Source organism: Apis cerana, linkage group LG10, assembly GCF_029169275.1.
Source record: "Apis cerana isolate GH-2021 linkage group LG10, AcerK_1.0, whole genome shotgun sequence".
NCBI classification, from domain to species: Eukaryota; Metazoa; Arthropoda; class Insecta; order Hymenoptera; family Apidae; genus Apis; species Apis cerana.
Genome location: NC_083861.1, coordinates 6,152,779 through 6,160,526, shown reverse-complemented (window position 1 = coordinate 6,160,526; position 7,748 = coordinate 6,152,779). Strand labels below are relative to the sequence as shown.

General features: G+C 29.2%; 1 protein-coding gene and 1 long non-coding RNA gene across 2 annotated transcripts in view; one reads left to right on the top strand and one right to left on the bottom strand.

Annotated features, from left to right (window-relative positions):
- LOC108001145 (uncharacterized protein PF3D7_1120600-like) overlaps positions 1-7,748 on the top strand; it is a 74,252-nt gene that overhangs the window by 20,360 nt on the left and 46,144 nt on the right. The gene's annotated exons all lie outside the window — the stretch shown is intronic.
- Positions 1,235-6,225, bottom strand: LOC133666853 (uncharacterized). The gene is made up of 2 exons (XR_009831608.1): positions 3,510-6,225; positions 1,235-2,032 (listed from the first exon to the last, which is right to left on the bottom strand). It is a non-coding gene; the product is annotated as an uncharacterized LOC133666853 (long non-coding RNA).

Below are 7,748 nucleotides of genomic sequence, written 5' to 3'. Positions count from 1 at the left end.
TTTCGGTGATTATATGTCATTCTTATAGTTCTTTCTTATCGTTCAAAAAAATAAAAAAAAATTCACTTCAAATTTCCAAACCATTTATCGAATAAAATTTGTCATCATAATGATTTATAAAATTAGCTGACGGTCTAGGTAACCTACATTTGTAAGATAGACCGCTTTTATAACGCTTTCTCTAGTAAAGGTACCCATCTGCTGGGGCACCTGACTCGATTCACCTGCCACAAGTATGCATGTTGGTACGCGGGCCGTTCGTCCGCCTGACATCGTCAGGTGTTTCTTCTTCGTATGGCTTTAATGGCGCTGTGTCTCGAAACAAAGAAGAGGGTGCAAAGCGAACTAACATTCTCTCATTTCCCTTTTTTTTTTCCATATCTGATGAAGATTCAGCCGCGGATAATCGGCCCGTTGACTTTTTAAATTTTGCGTCGATCCGCTTCCTTAGCCCACTAATAAGAAGATGATCGAGTTTCATGGCAGTTCGTCTTTGTACAGCTGTGCAGTTGCACGCCTTGTTTTTGATGGTTGTGTAAAAGTTATACACAGACACATTGTCAATGTATATGATGTTGTTTTCGAAAAAGATCAAATCGAATAGTAATATTAAAAAAGTGATTGAAAAAAAATCTTTAGACATTTCATTAATAAATAATAGATCATTCGTTTATTATATACGAGACTATTATTATTAATATCAGATAAATATACATTAAATAATCGAAATAAAAAATAAAAAACAAAAAATATATTATTCCATTTTAATAAAAAGAACTTCTTCCTGTAATTAAGTATAATATTTTAAATTAATAATTAATTAATAACAAATTAGAATAATAATTTAAAAAATGTGAAAAAAATTAAAATTAAAAAAAACAATACAAAATTATTATTATTTACAAAAGATATTAATATTAAATCTTATTTTAACATATATATAATTAATTTTTTTATATTATCTTTAATTAATAATAAAACTTGTTTTAATTGTTTGATGTATAATATAAATTTATTACATATAGAGAAATTAATCATATAGTATGTAATAATATTTAAGAAAGAGTTTTAAAAATATAAAATCGATTATTAATTAACATAAAAATAGTGTAAGTTATGTATGATAATTAAAAGTTTAAATTTAAAGCTTTTTTAATATATATATAATATATATATGATTGTAAAAAATCAAAAATAAAAATATTAACATATTAATATAAAATATGTCCTAAAATTTTTGTTTTTTTCTGTTATTTCTTTATTTCTTTCTGTAAAAAATATAATCACTTCATTATAAAATGTTTTTTCACGAGTTTTTGATAAAAGAATATACACAATGTTTTATCCATTTCATTCAATAGCTGTTAAATGTTTTTTTTTTTAGATTATACATTTGCACAATATGTATTATATGGAAATTAAAAATATTCATTTTTCACACTGACTGTGGTTTTTTTCTTCGTACATAAATACTTACATTAATCAATATATATAAGATAAAATGCAATACATCAAAAAAATAATTGTTGTACATTCTTTTTCTGAGATTTATAGTCTTTGTATAGCTTTTATGTATAATAAATTCGTCTAATCTCGCGTAATATAGCATAAAGTAATAATCACATATAGCGATTGTGAGAGTTAAAGAGTTAAACTTTAGAAAGAAAAACGAAGAAGCAAAACGATATACAAATATATTCATGTACTAAAGCATTTAATTGAAGAATCGCGTATAATATTTGCGACACACGCGAATGCAACATAGGACACGCGACATCGCGTTCCGGTCTTTCATTTCGTTTCATTTCGTTCCGTTCCATTCCATTCTGTTCCATCCCGTTCCATTCCGTTCCGTTCCGTTCCGTTCCATTCCGTTCGTCTCATTCGCAGTGTACGTGTGCAATGTGCACCGATGTCACGCCATCACGCCATTAACCGTCCGGTACAATATGCGCATAGATATCGTCGATATATATCGTCTCCGTCGTGGGCCACGATTCGTGGCATTGCCCCGCTGTCGCCTTTGCAATAGCTATTATATATACATATGTATGTCATATCACATAAAAATAGAGTTATGAGGAACAAAAAATGCATAAGAATGATTCCAATTTTTTCGATAATTGATAGTTTCGATAGTTTTTCAAGAATCACATTTACATATTAATGAAATGATAGTTTTTTTGATAAATTAAATTAACATATTAAAATAACATTAATATAAAATAAAATGTAAATATTTATATATGCATTTTTAATTCTGCCAGTGAGTGATCGTAAAAAAGTAAGAAATTTATTTAAATATATATATAAATATATATTTATATATATATATATTTAAATATTTATTATATTATATTTATAAATATATATTTATTATAAATCAAAATTTAATATATGTAATAATGAAAAAAAATATAAAGTATTAATATCGAAATAAGCTTAACTTCCTTTCGTATAAATGATATAGGTAATCAATTATCACAATATACATGATTTTTAAAAATATATATTTGATTAACTGTTTTCTGTTGAAATTTTCTTGAAACTATAAAAATTCTTATAGAGTTTTGCAAACTATTTTTTATCTTTTATATTAATGTTTTCATTGTAATATTTTCTAGCATGATAAATAACATATTTGTTATTTTTAAAGATATATTTCGAAAAATACATTATAGATGCAAAAAATTTTCCATTTTCCATCTAAAATAAAACCATATGAAAAACGAAGTTAGATTAAAATAACTTATCATTCATGCATAATTTCTATCATTCATATATATTCATATATTTTAAAACATTTATTTTGATATATCGATATTTGATCTTTCTATCAATTATTTATTAACAAAATTTATGGCAAGATGATATCACATCTTTGTAGCAGAAACAGGTATATGACCAGACTGATCTAACCTATACTAAAAACGAGACCGCGAATTGTATGGTATTAACGCGCAGTGCGCGTAGTCAGAAAACGATGTGATATTGACCGAGGCAGCAACTATAGCGTAGCGGAAAGCTGTATATCGAATCGCACAAACGAGACAGAGAAAGAAGAAAAAAAAAGACATACGGCATAAAGTAGCACATCCCGCTGGATGACCGCGGAATCGGTCTCTGTGTTAATGTTTGAATATATGTTGTACATCAGTGACGAAAGAGAACGAGAGAAAAGCATATAAAATGCAACACTGTCGAATAGCAGTAGACGAGCAGCCAACGATTAATTCGATCGTTTGAGTATAGTACTTGAAAAAGGAGGAAGCGAGAATGAAACACGAGAAAGAAAAGTGAGAAAGAACGAGTGGGGGAGGTCGGAACGGTTCAGAAGAAGAGAGATAGGTTTGTATGAAAAGAAAAGAAACTACGAGAAGGAAAGAGACAGTCGAGGGGTAGGAGGATGGAAGGAGTTTGCACGCGGCGCGGAACCGGTTATGTTCTGTCGAGAGGTTAGGTAGGTGAACGAAGGGAAGAGGGAAAATCAGCTACCAACGACTACATACGACGATGTCACCTCGCGTGTATTCTGCATGCAGCCACTCCATGCAGGTAACAGCAAATCCATCGACGCTGCGGTTTTCTGGTGCGCGCGCGCACGTTTGCTCGTTCTATATCCCCACGTAACTGCTCCCCTCTGGTCCCCTTTCCTCGTTCAGTTACTCCTATGCAACTTGCAGCATGACGTCACGCTCGTGTACGAGAAAACGAGATGAGCGACGCTGCGTAGGGAACCTCGACGAAGGCGTACGAGAAATAAGCGAGATGCTGCGCAGTCAGAACGGCAAGGTGCCTGACACAAGGCACTTTTTCTCCCCTCTCGCTTCTTTCTCGTTTCCCCTTTCTCCTTCATGTTTACTCCCACTCCTTATTCCATCCTTGTTCATCTTTCTGAACTATTTCTCTTTTTCTCTCTGCCTGTTTACAAACACGCATAAACTCGGCCGAATACATGACATCATCGCGCAATCTTGTGATGCCAACGAAAGAACGACGATAGAGAGACAACTGGTCCCCGTTCTCTTGGCGACTCTTATTGCTGTTGGTTGATCGATTTAAAAGCAACCCGCCGCTACTTTCATTTTCTCACGTTTCGCGTGTCTTCGACTTAAATCGATGCTAGTTATTTAGCTTATTACTTTCAAAAGTTTTATTCTTATATATAAACATAGAAACTAAGGATAAAATAAATCATGAAAACGGAATACTGAAAGCTCATGCTGAATGGTAATTAACATCATATTTTTGTCAAACGAATCGAATGGATAATAAAATATTAACGAGAGAATAAATTGACTGCATGTTGTGTCACGAGGAATAACGTAACACATAACGTAATATAGAGTAGCACCATTATCATCCTGCTCATCTCTACAGTTTAGTCTCGTGTCACGTAGCGTCCGTGACTAGTAACAAGTAGACGAGCTATCGTGACGTCATCGTTATCAGTAGGGTACTGAATTAGGTCGTATATCGCGCGCATATCCTCTTCCCTTGGTCCATTTCGAACGGTAAACACTGTATGGGGGTTGATTTAAAGGATTGTTCGTATTCCTGACGATTTCTCGTCACGCGAACTCTCTGGGTCGTTGCCATTTTGATTTGACCCATTGATAAAAAAAAATTAAGCATATTTTTCTTATATTCTTCTATTGGAAATAGAAATATTTAGATTTAATAATTAGATAAAATTTGTTATTTTATTAATTAAATCATAATTGTATTAAATATTTGAATAAAATTTAATATCCTTCGCAAAGAATAGCTACAAAATTGTATTTGTATATAAAATATATATTTAGAAATCTACAAATCTTAATTTTATTTTAAATATTATATTAATCTAAGAAACATTTCTTTTATTTATTAATTTCACAATTAAACAGTTATAAAATTAAAACAGCCAGGGCCAAACATTTATATATGTATACAATACATAATATTAACTATTTGGACTACCAATGAGGTCAAGGACAGTCAGATGATTTACAAAATAATATTTTTTGTAATATACGTGTAATACATATTATATAGAGAAAAAAACTAAAAATACACTTACAAAAATTTGAATGTTCATCTGAAAAGGTACATGAACCTTAGCAGAAATAACCTAACGCAACCTCGGGTCAATATCGCAATGGACCTTTGAAGAACCTAGTGTTTTTGATTTGGATAGTAACGAACGCGACGCTTTTCAGGCAAAAGGTTAGTAGAGAAGCGTCGGATTGATTTTCTCTGGCTAGCGTATATTGTGACGTGACAAAATGATATTATCCGTTCTGAGCAACGTACTGTTCTTTACAATCGAATTATACTGAAGATACTTTCATTATAAAACTACGATGAGTTTCTTTTGATTGATACATTTTTCAAATTAATTAAAACCGATTAAAAAATATAAAAAATGTATATGTATGTACGAGAATAATAAAGTCTTTATTTAAATCATTGAATATTTGAGAAATAAATAACTTATACAAATCTACATAGTAAGGAAAGAAGGCTTTGAATTTCCGGCACATGGAGAAGTCTGACAACGCTGCATGATTTTTCGCAATGTTGCCACAATCTCGTGACGTCACAAGACATACGACTCTCGAACGAGCACGTAAAACAGCTCGCCGGTAAAACCAAACTTACGCTCGGAAAAGTACAACGCTCTCTTTGTTACTTGATAGAAATAATCTGAGATTATATCTAACCGCTTTATTTACTCTTATTGTTAGTGAAATGTAAAAATTATATCTTTTACGCTTTGCTTTTATACTCACTTCGATAAAGGAATAAATTTGAGAAAAATCTTTGCGAATAAATTTATATATTCAAAATTTTTAGGTAATATGCTTCTCAAATAAAGATTCACTAAAATTTTTAATAAATATATATATATATATATATATATATATATTTTTAATAAATTATTCTTTAAATATTTATTATTTGCTGTAAATTTCTTTAATGTATTTTATTATTATATAATTATTTCTAATTTTTTAATGTTTCTTAGCGAAATTTAAAAATCAAAATAAAAAAATAGTAGATATAGATTATTAAGATTATTATTGCTGCAAAGTGTTGATGATTTGTAATGATTTTTATGATTTCTTGCGCAAGAAAAAAATAAATTATCTTGTTTTTTTATACGCTACCAATAGCGTAACAAAGCATTTTGTTTAAGAATCTTTAAATTCTGTTATGTAATAATTCAACAGCGATAATTATACATATAACTCTATAACATATACTTACCTAGATGTGTTCGGATATTTATTATCATTTAAATTATTAAATATTAATATTTAAGAAATATAATGTTTAGGAAATTATAATTCTTCGCGTAATAATTCTCGTTTGCACTGGTTGGCTCTTCTATCGTCAATGATAATCTAGTAAATGATATTAAATTTTTTGCAAGATTGTAAACATAAGATTCTCTCACGTGACCAGATTCGTTTGAAAAAAATCTTCCGTTCAAAGTAGATCGTTATCAAGTATATGTAGATAATACGAAATCTAATAAAATGATGTTTTTATTAAAAGATATATTTTTCCAATGTTTATCTTTTTATATATACATAAATATATGTTTATATGAATAAAAGATCTTATTTCATAAATTATAGAATATATGAATATTCTTCGATAAACTCATGTATTGATATATTACGTAATATATGTGAAACAATTTTAATATAATTGCATTTGATTATAGTCGTAATTGTAGTAATGCAGACAAATTAGAAATTAAAGTATATTAAAGAAGGTGTCATCGAGCCAGACGTGTCTACCGCGTGTCTCGACGAAGCGGAAATAATTTTGCAGCGCGTCGCGCTAGATAAAGTCGCCCTATCAGACGCCCCTATGAAATATGGTAGCCTAGTATAGCTGGTACTTGTCACTATTAAATACATGATCTTTTTATAAGTGTCTATATCATTAATATGCAATGTACCCTGCGAAATTGTCGCGTGAATACTCGGGAAAAAATTATGTAGATCCTTTGCTGACACAGAACATAAAAAAATTAATGGATAAAATCGAATCTAGTGACAGAATTATCAATCTTTAACTGTAATTAAACGAATTATATTCTGTAAGTTTAAGTGAATTAAATTTTCTTGCACCAAAATCAGAAATTAAAAACGAGTTGTATTAAAATTATCAATTGATCAAATTTTTGATCGATATATGTATTTATAAATAAAATACTTTTTATTGATATAGACTAATAAAAAATAAAAATTAAGATTTTCGATAAAGATAATACATATAATATATAATACATATATAATACAAAGGATATGCATATTCTTTAAATGCAATTTTTGGAAATCGATCGATACTAAAAAATACTAAAAAATTAATTTGAAATATATTGTGGTATACCGATTTTTATTGAATAGAATGATCTTTTTTTTTATTTTATATAAAGCAATAAAGCAAATTATAATAGTAGAATTACGACGCACAAAACTATATAATCATTCATTTTTCCTTGCTTCGTTTTGCGGACTATGTATGTATACATTAAAATTTTTTGTCTTTCTACATTGCATCTAAGATTTGTATTACGAAATCATATTATAGTTTGATATGAGACTGATGTCATTCCTTTATAGACATTCAATATATGGATTAGACAGGAATTCTTAAAATGCACATCATAATACTCCTAGAATGATTAATAATAGAATTATGTTCTTTTTTGAGTTTATAGTAAAAAAAAGTATATATATATATATATA